We start from the raw sequence: 13,218 nt of genomic DNA, 5'->3' as shown, positions 1-13,218 counted from the left end.
CCCCCAGGACTTTACTTACTTACTTGTGGAACTTGTAATCTGTGACAATGCATTGGTTTCAGTTTGGAATACATATAGAATAACAACATTTTCATGGCATGAACACTACAGGACTTTGTGAACCCACAACAGAGGATGACATTATTTTCTAGGCAGCATGTCACCCCCATGTGAGATTTTTTCCTTCCCCATTTCCATAACAGCTCTTTTATCCTCCATGTTGCTTTTCTTTTGTGTTCCATCCAGACTGGACTCCTCCTGCCCCAGAGGGGTCCTCTACCTGCCATTTGCATCTGGACCATAAATATTTTATATAGTCCACAATGCTTTATGCATATTTTAACTGAACAATACCCATTTTGTAAATTGTCTGTCAGTATGATGTATGCCTGGTTATGGCCATGAAAAATGTGTTCAGTATCGCAATAATATCAAAATATCAACAAATTTCATTGATTTTTCTGCCAGCATTTGCAAAATAAGAACAGTTTGAAATTTCTGGACCTAGCTTCTGAGGAGATGTGACAAATTGTGTCAGTTTCCAGGAATCTGTATAAATATGCATGGATGTTCAGCTGAGTCTTACTGGCAGCCAGACCAGGTGGGTCTCATTAGCTCCAGCTCAGGAAGATAAAAGGTAGACATCCAAAATGAACTTAGGTCTGTTGGTTGTGATGAGAGGTTTAAAAGCTCAGACTGTGTTTAATATTTGTTAGCGATGTTCCAAGAAGCAGCATACTCCATCAAACAAAAGAAATAACAATTCTTTAATGCCTATTAAGCATTTCATATGTCCAGATAATTATTTTGTATTCTAAGCCTCTTAGTTTTTTTTTTTTCAGAATTCTACTCTAAGATCTAACAAAATTTATGTCCCTGTTTTGTTTTTTTTTTTTTTTGTCCCCCCCATAAATCTGTTATGACAGATTTATGTCCCTAAAAATAAATGTCTTGCTAGTTTGAGAGGCATCAGGTGTTACTGAATGTTTCTGTTCTGCATCAATAAACAGTTTTTCACGTATAGTATGCATGAATGTGTGCCCCTTTCTTAAATAAGTGGTAGATATGGTAGGAACTGTGTCTTTTAGGAAGGAAATTAAAGACTAGGTTCTCAGTGGGGTTTTACTATGCATCTGAGCTTCTGGAGCAGGTCTGGTAGGTTGGTGTACTTTCCCACTCTTTCAGTCTGTGAATTATTTGCGAAGTGAAAGGGAAAACTTTATAGACAGGTTCCAGGGCCTTATGGAAAACTCGACTCCTATTTCAGAAAATCTGCTAGAGGATCAAGAATGAATCTCTGAGGACTGGAATTACCTGCTTGTTAAAGAATCATCCTGCCACCTGGTAAATAGTAAAAACCCCAAATCCCTCAGAATAATGATAGTTCTTTTTTTCTAAATTTTTATGCTTTCAATTGCATGAGTGTGACTGTGGTTTTCTTTGATTGCATTTATACGTGACTTTTAATATTTAGAAATGGGCCCTTAAGAAAAAGCCCTCTTTCCTTTAAAAATGATTTACTTTTAGAGGAATTTTACATTGGGCTGTGGCTGTAACAACAATCTGTTTGAAAGGAATTTTTACTGTAGTTATAAACCTCTGAAAAACTTGCCAATTAGCTGAAAAACATTATCTTTCTCCTGCCTGAATGCTATTTTCATCTTATATTACTGCGTTTAAAGCAGTTATGGTAGCAAAATATTTTTATATACTGTACTTTTACTACAAACACATACCTATGTTCCTCTCAGTACTAAATTTGTGGTGAAAAGTCACTGAGTTGTTATGTGGGTATTCATAGTGCATTTTTATGTGCATTGATTAATTTTACATTCTTTGTACCATAAATCAAGGTAATAAGGAGAATTTTCAAATGTGCCACTGCAAATATATCTTTCACATTGCCTTTTTTCTATTTATAACCCTTTTTTTTTTTTTTTTTTTTTTGTACATAAAGTGTTCTTATATACTGTAGAATAGCTGATGTATAGTAATGGGTGTAGAGCTGTAAAAGTCTCTCTTGGCACTCTTAACATGGCCAGATTATTACTGTGTTCTCTGATTCAGCTAGATGTGTTCAAGGATCTTCTCTGGTCTGAAAGGTCAGCTGCTTTTAGTTGTGCACTGGCAGAATACTAATACTGTCCTTATTCAAATTACCTGCTACAGTACTTATTAAATTGATGGCCTTGTGCTCTAATTTAATACTGTCATCGTTCAGAGGCAGGTCGCAGCTGCACTCTGCGCTGAATTAGGTGGTGCTGAGGCAAAGTTCAAGCAGAAAACATAGTTTTGGGCTGCATTTTCCCACTAAATTAGCAGTCAGATGCAGTGTATAATTAATTAGCACAAACCAGGGAAAGCTTGTCATTTAATAAGCCTTTTTTATTTCCACATTACACAAACAGTAGGAATTGATCCATTAAGTGCCTAGCTATTAATGCTGTTTAATGTATGTCTGGTTCTTAAATTGAGATGTCTAGTTACATACGTTCAGTATTTAAGAGCTCCTCACAGATAGTTCAGTGTTTGCTGAGATTTTAAGTCATGTTCCACAAATCAATAATGGCTTCATTAATGAATCTGAACATTGCTGGTTCAGATAAACGGGCCTGAACTGCATAGGGAATGAATGGTGCCTGACATTGCAATAGCCAAGGCAGTGTAGTATCTATTTTGTTGTCGTAAGTATTAAATATTCTGCTTATATCATGCCACTTATCCTCTACCTTACAGCCTTCTTTTTCCTTATAGTCCTTGCTTATAGTTGCCTAAGGCACTGTATAGCTTTATCTCTTCAGAGTCCTACATGGTATAAAACGTGCAGAATAATACATTTCAACAACCACTTCAAGATGTCTGCAGGAGCAAAGAGGATTGTTGTCCTTAAGAAAAAGTGCAGTATTTGAATCACCCTTGTTTCTTGACAACTGTATTTCTGTACTGGAAATAGCTGTGTTTAGCTTAGTTTTATAATATTCTAGAATATAAAGATTTTAACACTCCATATAGACTATATGCAGTGTGTTTCTAGAAGTCTGTATTGGCAATGAGTCATTAGACTAACTGCCAAATATAATATGAAATCTTGTCTGTTTTGCTCCTGTACGTTGATTCCATGTGGGAAGTGTAGAAACATGGTATTTTGTATTGGGGTTCTGTAGGCAGAACATAGTGATCTGGCTTATTCGAAATAAATGACATGAAATGAACCTAAACTAAAGGCTGGAAACCAGGGAATACTCTCCAACATTTCTTCCCGATTAAGGCAATGTACTTGCAACAGTAGGAGATAAATACTATACTCTCTTCACAGTCTCTCTCCTCTACATCTTGGTTGATTCTGCTGTTTCTCCAACAGATTCGTCAGTCTGTTTTGTCTGGGTCTTTCATTAGCATTTCAAATATTCGCTTGCTGCTGTAGCAGAGTTAGCCCATTTTACATGGAATCACTAATTTTAATCAAGACAAAGACTTCAAGGCAGGTAAAACTCAAAGAACCAACCTTTTCTCATGAAAAAGGGAGAATTCTCTCTTGTGTGTGAGACCCAGGTTACATGTACATTATCTTAGAAGGCAGGGGAGGACCACAGAGGTCAACAGGAGACCTCCAGGCTGATGAATCACCACTGCATCTGCTCCAATCTGTGTCAACAGGGCCAGAAGGTCTATGGAGAGGGAGCAGAGCACAGCTTTGGCACTGGGAGAGAGCCAATGATGGTGACTATGTGCCTAAAGAAGATTGAATGGGCTTCAAGTCTACACATTTGCACTTTTTTTTTTGGGGGGGCGGGGGCAGGGGAGGAGGGTGAGGGAAGAAGCTGAAATGTATGAAGTTGAATGTGTGGGAGAAGTTTCCTACAAATATGTTGTGTTAACTTTACCAATGTTATATCTACTTGTTTGGACAATGTAACTAATATTAAATTGTGGTGATGCTTGGCAGAAGTAAATTTTCTTGTAGTGGTAACCTTGGTTTTCCAAACATTGAGTGAAAAGAGTGACATCTCCCACTCACCTTCATAAGTGCTGCAGGGACTGGCAGGGTGGTCACTGAGCAAGGACAATCTGAGCACTGAGAAACAGACCCAGCTCCAAGCTGCTTTCCATTCCTGCTGACAAGTTAAGCCAAACTCCTTCTTTGTGTACCAACCACTCCTGACTACTTGCTTGGTGGAGTGATGTGGGGTTAGGTCACATCCTCAAAATATTTCAAGGTTTCCAAGCAAAATATAAACTGAATAACATTCTTCATGCCCTCATATTATAAAGGGCTCAAATGTGATAAATGGAAGAAGCTGACAATGCTGTTGATGCTCTATTGTTTCCACTTGGCTACAAAACAAGCAAGACAGAAATACATTGATGTGCAGGGTGAAGGCCTATAAGCTGGGTTAGAGTCTTCTTTTTTTTTTTTTTTAACAAAATGAAAGTATACATATTTCATATGTCCTGGTTTTAAAGCTTTTTGCAATGTTTGTGATAAAATGTACTGCAGATTTGCATGTTCAAAAACATCCTTGACAGCTATGGAAATTGTGTAGTTTGACAACTCCTCATCTTAGCTAAGGCAAACAAACAAGGCCAAGTTGACTGAAATTTAAAATCTTTCCTCATCCTGAGGATGTGATGGCAGCTTGTTTGCACTGGCATCCAAAAGCCACAGTATTGTCAAAAAATTTAACAAAGCTGAGGTAGCTTTGATTGAGTTGACCTCAAATATGATGTGAACAGCTGTGTGGAAAAGGATGGAAGGTTGTGGAGGGATGCTGTCTATGAGATCCTTTGATCTCTAGTCAGTATTATGTGTAAACACAGTATTTAGATGCCTGAGAAGATCATAAATCATCAGTTACGAAGGGAAGTGAGAATATTCTGTATTTTTATTCTGTCTATGTGATCTAAGCACTGGTTGAGGGTCTCACTGTGGTGGGCACTGTGCAAAGACAGAACAAATAATATACATGTAAAGATTAGAGCCTTCTTTATCCATGCTAGACAAACCATACTGTCTTCAATCTACTCAAAGAGAGCTCTGTTTCCTCTTGACATCTAGTTTAAATATGTGCTATTTGATAATCACACCAAAGAAATGAAGTGGTGAGGCCTCATTCATGGGAAAGGTATGTATATTACTGATTAAAAAAAATAAAAAATGTATTTTCTGAAAAACTTCTCACTTTGTACCAAAGAGACCATGTTCTGGCATACTGTGCCTCACAGTGAGGGACAGTTAGGGGCTGGTATGCAGAATGGGGCCAGCCAAGCCCAGTCTCGCACAAGATGAGGCTGGTCACAATGATGAGTTTCTCTGTTTAATTATGGCAGGTAAAGACCTGGTTTGGAGTGTCTGTGTTCAGTGGCACCCATCTCAGTGTAACCCAGGCTCCAACCATGCACTGCAGTGGTTTCTCTCTTTTAAAATGAAGAACACTTACATTTGCTTTCCTCGAGCAAAAGCTACTGCCTCTGTCACTTGATCTCCCCATTACACCCCAGGCACAAGTTACTTTTTAATGATAGTATTAGCATTTTTTTGGCTTTTGTCATAAAGAATGACATATTTATATAACATTTCAGTTCAGCAACTGAAGCGACGAGATTAAAAACAGACTAATGCTGCACAGTGAAACAGCTGCCTTTGACATGTTCTCCATCACCTACTTCACAGGTAAGGAGAACCTGCAAAGCTGTTGAATATGCCTGGGGATGGGACAGAGGGAGTAATTCTGGGCTCATAGGTGGGCCCTGTAGACAGCAGAGAGTGATCAGATGTACCCTGGGGGGACACCTGACAGGGTGGAGGGAAGACAGCAAGGGGCATCGCATGGAGCTGAGCAGTAGTTGTGCAGCCTGGAGGTGTGTGGTCGCTTGCTGCTGTGCAGCTTTTTGAGAGACAGCATTTGATAACTCTCAGTAAAGGCGGGGATTTGGCTTACAGGTCCACAATGATGGATTTAATTTCCTGTTTTAGGGACATTGTGGACAGCAAAGACAGTTCAGAGAATAATGGCACTTTAACTAGTGGTATGAATATTTTGAGGAAAGATGGGATTTTTCATTAGAATTGAAAATAAAGGGAAATCTTTTTCTCCCAGAGTCACCCTCATGATGACCTGTACTTCCAATGTAAATAACTGAAGAAAAGCTTGAAAGAAAGAAAATGAGAAGACAGGTAACATATTCTTCTGAATTTTTTAAGGCTTGGTGAACTGCTTTCGTTCTAATTCTTATGACTGAACTGATGATAGAAAAACTGATGATGTCTAAAGGATATAATCTCAGTAATTTCTGAAAGGATTTCTGTTTATTTCAGTTTGTTACGGTGTCCATTGCAACTCATGGTGATGTTGAAAAAACACATTTACTCTACACTTGTACAGCTGGGAGTGTACAGTGTCTTGTTTTTCCAAAGCCACTCTGCAGGTTCAGTTAGGATGCCAGCCTTGTTTAGCATGCTGGCAATAGTAGTTTAATCTTCTAGGTCAGTGGAAGCCAACCCTTAGCAGCTGGAGACTTCAGACTGAAATTTTTAAGTTGAAATTTTTAAGATTGAAATTTTTAGATTTAAGATGCACGTATGCATTCTTAACAGGTTGCACCTGAGTGCATGAAATCCACTGCATACCTCCATGATGGCACAGAAATTATTCTAGAAGAAAAGACTTCATCTCAAAGCCCGGTGGTAGATATCCCCATGTTAGAAAGAAAACATTGGTTTTAATTTTCTATAAATTTGGGTTTCAGTCCTCCAGAAAGTTTTTCTGCAGGAGCCCTGAGTCTGAGTAGGGTCGTTTTACCGTCAATTAGCTGCAGAAAAGGAATTGTTGTTGAAGAAGGATTCATATTACTGTTGTGGTTTAACCCGGCTGGCAGCTAAACACCACACAGCCGTTCGCTCACCCTCCCCCCCTCCCTCTCTGGGATGGGGGAGAGAAACTGGAAAGTGAAGCCGGTGAGTTGAGATAAAGACAGTTTATTAAGACAGGGAAATAATAATAACAACAACAACAATAATAATAATAATGATAATAGTATTACTAATAATAATGTGTACGAAACAAGTGATGCACAATGCAATTGCTCACCACCCGCTGACCGATGCCCAGCCTATCCCCGAGCAGCCGGCCTCCCACCCCGGCCAGCCACCCCTATATATTGTTTAGCATGACGCCAGATGGTATGGAATACCCCTTTGGCCAGTTTGGGTCAGCTGTCCTGGGTCTGTCCCCTCCCAGCTCCTGCTGCACCCCCAGCCTGCTCGCTGGCAGGACAGAGCGAGAAGCCAAAAAGTCCTTGGCTTGGTGTAAACACTGCTCTGCAACAATTAAAACATCAGCATGTTATCAGTGCTCTTCTCATCCTAATCCAAAACATAGCACCCTACCAGCTACTAGGAGGAAAATTAACTCTGTCCTAACTGAAACCAAGACAGGGGTGGTTTTTGATTATACATATATTTAGTAACACTAAATCACTGTCTTACAAATAACTTATTTTAAACTGACTTTCCTCAAAAAATGTGTCATTTTTTTTTTTCACAGAACTAACCAAAGTTAACTGCTTCATTATTTTGTCCAACTTTGGCAGAAGGTGTAGTAATAAGAAATCTGTACTTCTGTTTTCTAATCACCAAATTTTGAATAATTTTGTTTTATCCTATTGTGATATTTAGATTTTTTTTTTAATTTCTTTTGTGCTCTAACATTGTTACACAGTTAAAAACCTACTGCAAACCCTCCAAACCCTGAAACTGAAGATAAAACAAAAAAGTAATAAAAAGAAAACAAAACAGTAGGAAAAAGTATAAATCAGAACTAAGGAACATGGTTGTAATAAACACTTTACTCATGATTGATTCACATGTCTATTCACATCACATATAAATTGTACATGAACGGAGATCCAAATTCAGTGTGTATCTGTCGGTATATAAAAGGCAGCTAAGTCTGCCTGTATAAATCTCACTGATGTTGCACTCTGTCACAAAGCAAGTATTTTGCATAATTAGCCTGGATACTCAGCCACAGTTTTCAGGAGCCAGCTAGTTCACTGCCCTCACTGCAATAGGATGACACTCACTATAATAGGAGCTCCTGACTGCTTAGCAGTCTTGGTAATTAGGCCTTTTATTTAATTGCCTAAGTATGGATTCAGAAGCCTAATTTTAGGCATGTCTTTCTTTCTTTTCTTTTTATTCTTGGTATCCTATTAGGTATTACTGAGATGTTGACATGAATATCCATTCTTCTCTTTCTACCACTTACTCTTTTTAAGTGGTCCATTTCCAAAGTACATGCTGTAGTAGAATTCCAACGTAGTGTGCAAGACAGAAAAAAAAAGTAATATGCCATTGAACTGTTAGATTAAACCTGAAAACATTTAAATCATTAGATCACATGATTACACAAAACTGTCTAGGAATGTCTTTTAGCCCAATTTTGCAACTTTCATCTCTCCTGTTTTTTTATCCCACTGACTAAGCAAATATTCCTGTTCTTCATTGCCATATTGAGATATGGCTGACAGATGGTTGTTCCACTTCACAGTGAAAATACTTATTGCACGTTCTTTGGACCTGTATAGACTCATGTAAAAATTAGTCAGTATTAGGACAGACTGCTTTTTGTACACTCTTCTATCTATATGTGTTTGTTGAATGTTAAAATCTACCAGCAAATAATCTCCAACCCTGAATTGTGCAGAAAAAAAGTAGGATTAATAAAGTTCAAGGTAGACACTCACTGTCATTGGGATCAGAACGAACATGTCTTTTTCCTTGGGTGTTCCTGCTGTCGAAGCTATTGGGCATTGGCTGTGGCTGGAGGTGATATTCTGACCTTAATGGCATGATGGACTGATTTAGTGTGGCTAAGTCTTTGTTATCAGAAGGTGTAATTTTCCAAGGCATCTTGCTTTTAAATAAATTTAAAAAAGCATCTTGTTCAAAACATTAAACTTTCCTTCCTAATACAATGGATTTTATGTTTTAAACTTGTATCTTTTTTCAGCAGACAAACTTTTTGTTTCCTGTTCCAAACTTATTAGGACACAGTTGTAGTTATCTCCAAAGTACATTTGGCACTGCCACCTAAATTTCTTTACGAAATTTTAACTAGAAAGGTGGTGGGACTGTGTATTTCAGGCTGTGACTTTGACACCTTGTTGGGAGAAGAAGAAATCAACAGATGTCAGACAGTAAGAAACCGGTGTCTAGAACTGGAAACTGTTTAGAGTTTTTGAATCTATAAAATTAAACGGAGAATCCCAACATTTTTGCTTTTGGTCTTTAACAGTACTGTTTCACCACCAGTCATAATCTTTATTGATACTTCTGACATTTCCTATTCAAAGAGTAGTTGAAGAGTGAAAGACAAATTTATTTGCTGGGCATTTCACAGTATCGGTAACAATTTATTAATCAATATTGATGATATTTTTGATGATATAATTATCAAAATTTTGATGATATAATCATCAAAAATATTACATCAAAAAATGGTTGCATTACAATACATATTTCTTACATAATAACTAGTCCATCTATCCATAAATACAGTGCTAAACATTGTGTCTTTTTTTGCACTGATTATGCTATTTTTGTAAGACAACAGAATATCTTACAGATGTAAGACCTTAGGATTTTTTTCCTTTAACTCACGTTAAGATGCCTTTCTTCTATATCTGCCGTAGTGTTATAGAAAATATGACACCATCATTTAAAACAAGTCAGAAGAAACTTCTAAATATCTGTAATTGGGGGAGAGAGGGATGCTGAAAATTCACATAAAGGATTTTTGCATACTTAGAACCTAAAATAAGGAGTAATTAACTGTTCCAAATATCCTCCCACTTATAATAATAGGATGTCTTCAGTCAAATTTGCAGAATTTATTTTATTTCGCTAATTGATTGGTATATTCATCATTCAATGATATATTAGGTAGAGCTGGATTCTAAATGACTTTTCTCTGATAAGCCTTCCAATTAATTCTTCTCACACTATTTTCCTGGTGACATCTGAACTTCTTTCATTATATAAAACACATCTTGAATAAGACATTGCTGAATAATAATCAGGGATCCTAACATGTTCAAAATTAGAACCCCTGACAAAGTCAAATGCATTCTGATTTAGACAATGACCTCACCTAATGCCATTTTCAGTGTATCATGTTGAATGGGATATATAGCTTTCCTTTTTTTTGCATATCTACCCTCAAGTTAGAAATTCTAAAGAAAAAAAAAAGAAAAAAAAAACAGAAGCAATTATAAATACTGTTATGTGATCTCACATATTAAAGCCTTATTAGAACACAGAGTGTCTATGAATGTTATATTTTTATTCTACATTGTCTGACAATTTTCTCCCTTTTTTGCCTTATTAACCTGTCTTAGAACAGTATTTCTTTATTTGGGCAAGTAGAAAAGGAAATAAGTTATTCTTTAAAATGTATGTTAAATGAAGTACTGTATTACATTTACTTCCAATTTGCATTTTTCTTAATACGTCCAACAGATTTCTTTTGCACAGATAGCATTTCATAAACCAGAGAACACTGATAATATCTAATTTAACTGACTTGCTAATACAAGAAGCAGATAATTTTAAATGGACCTTACATCTTTATAGGATGTTAGAAATGAAGACATTACTTCAAAATGTAGGTAATTATTGCCTCCTCTTTTATCAGTGCTATTTTCTGAGGTATTATCATAAGACAGCACTTTAGTATTAAGCAGGGCCTTAGAGTGGCAATAAATCAGTCCAACTGAGTCATCATTGTCCAAGGCATCTGAACTACTGAAATGTTGTGGATCCTACAGAGAGTGTGAAATCACTTGACCCTTGGCATTAACCTTTACTGAATGAATAGACACTGCTTTCCACATCGTGGAACAAAAGCAGAATAGTATTGATTAAACACCACATTCACTTGATATTAAATACTGACTGAACTCACTTCTTGCTTTCCAGCTCCAGTGGGAGAAACCCAGAGAGTTGCTGAGTCTCAGGAGAATGCGTGTTTGTAATTCAGAGCAATGTTTTTCCTGCAAAGATTTCTTTTCTTTTTTCTTTTTTTTCTTTTTTTTCTTTTTTTTCTTTTTTTTCTTTTTTCTTTTCTTTTCTTTTCTTTTCTTTTCTTTTCTTTTCTTTTCTTTTCTTTTCTTTTCTTTTCTTTTCTTTTCTTTTCTTTTCTTTTCTTTTCTTTTCTTTTCTTTTCTTTTCTTTTCTTTTCTTTTCTTTTCTTTTCTTTTCTTTTCTTTTCTTTTCTTTTCTTTTCTTTTCTTTTCTTTTCTTTCTTTCCCTTCCCTTCCCTTCCCTTCCCTTCCCTTCCCTTCCCTTCCCTTCCCTTCCCTTCCCTTCCCTTCCCTTCCCTTCCCTTCCCTTCCCTTCCCTTCCCTTCCCTTCCCTTCCCTTCCCTTCCCTTCCCTTCCCTTCCCTTCCCTTCCCTTCCCTTCCCTTCCCTTCCCTTCCCTTCCCTTCCCTTCCCTTCCCTTCCCTTCCCTTCCCTTCCCTTCCCTTCCCTTCCCTTCCCTTCCCTTCCCTTCCCTTCCCTTCCCTTCCCTTCCCTTCCCTTCCCTTCCCTTCCCTTCCCTTCCCTTCCCTTCCCTTCCCTTCCCTTCCCTTCCCTTCCCTTCCCTTCCCTTCCCTTCCCTTCCCTTCCCTTCCCTTCCCTTCCCTTCCCTTCCCTTCCCTTCCCTTCCCTTCCCTTCCCTTCCCTTCCCTTCCCTTCCCTTCCCCTTGGATCAATAACTGGCAGCCATGATTAGCCATGAGTATGTATTGTCAATTCTGACCTGTGTACTTTATTACTTGAGGTGAGAGGTCACAGTGCTGTGACTAATAATGCAGTTGTTCTAGGCATTAATTGTTTCCCTCCTGTAATGCAAGCATTTATATATATATATGTATATTTTAACACTCTGCTTTGTTATAACTCTTTACCAAATCCCATAGCTATTTGCTTTGAAAGTCTGATTAATCTGCTGGATGGCATCATATTTACAAAAGCTGAGATTTTCTAAATGATTTTCCTCTTGGCAGGAATGTGGGTTCCCTGGAACTTTGAAGAATCAAAGTGGGAATCCTGGAAATTAACTCTCAACCAATGCCACAGAAGAAAGTTGCTGCTTCATTCCATAGGTGAGGAAATTGAAGAAATAAAACCAGGAGAAGAATAAACAGAAAGATTTTTTTTTTTCAGTAAATTTTTCTGTGTTTCATTTTAGGGCATATTCTGCTTTCATGTGCGGAGCTGTAAGCCCAGAGCAGCTCAGCAACATGCTCCTATAGTCAGTCCTTCCCTGGCTCTGTTGATTCAATGCATAAAAGGTTGACAGTGAAGTAAACGTGAAATACAGTATAATGAATAGAAGCAGCTGCAACAGCATCACAGTCTGTCTGCAAGCAGATGACCATTCCTGTCTGAAAGTGTTCCAAAAACCTGCCTGAATTTAATTTGCTCTTTAAAACTGAAAGTGTTCTGATTATTATTCAATAATTAATTACATATTTTAAAAACAGGCTTTATACTATGTGTAATACTTTTGGGAAAGCTCACCACAAATAGTGATTCATATAGGCAACTCTAGCATTGTATTTTTTATTTTTATTTTTTATTTAAAAATATTTTCTAATACTGTAAGCCAGTGGTATTACATCACTTTTCACAAATGTTTTTATCACCAGGGTCTTGGTAAGGTTATCTTCTGCTTGCAGATTCCTCATTGTGTAAGTTTTAAGTGCAGCACGTGTAGCTTTTTGGCTAAATATCAGAATTCAACCTATGGAGTATACTTTACATATGTAAGACCACCTACATATTAATGTGTTTCTAAAAATATATAATATTGAAAGAATAGAGAAAATGATTTCACAGGTCTGTGAAAAACAAAACAAACAAACAAAAAAACCCCACAACATTTTCAGGTACAAAAAAAGAAAATGAAGAATTGAAAAAGGCAACAAAGAAATCCATAGTTTGCTTCAACCACAGCAGAAATGTTTATTTATTTTTCTGAAAAGAGAAAAAATGAACCGTTGAATAAAAAAAAATATTTTGCAATATTACAACAACCACTGAAGTATAAAAATGATAGAATATTTCATGAGAAATCCATCAACACTCCTTCAATTAAGTGGTGTAGGACTACTATGACATTAGAACTTCACAGAGAATTTGTGTGACTTAAGTTCATTGTTCTTCTCAGTCT

The 13,218-nt window shown here is 37.1% G+C and overlaps 1 long non-coding RNA gene across 1 annotated transcript; it reads left to right on the top strand.

The window, feature by feature from the left end:
* Window positions 1-1,092: 1,092 nt before the first annotated feature.
* On the top strand, window positions 1,093-12,176 carry LOC310888999. Its single transcript, XR_014576306.1, has 4 exons — window positions 1,093-1,344; window positions 5,581-5,671; window positions 6,099-6,175; window positions 12,050-12,176. It is a non-coding gene; the product is annotated as an uncharacterized lncRNA (long non-coding RNA).
* Window positions 12,177-13,218: the final 1,042 nt, after the last annotated feature.

This window comes from Anser anser (assembly GCF_964211835.1).
Source record: "Anser anser genome assembly, chromosome: Z".
Lineage (NCBI taxonomy): Eukaryota > Metazoa > Chordata > Aves > Anseriformes > Anatidae > Anser > Anser anser.
Note: the sequence above shows the minus strand (reverse complement) of the source record. Positions and strands in the feature narration are given on the sequence as shown.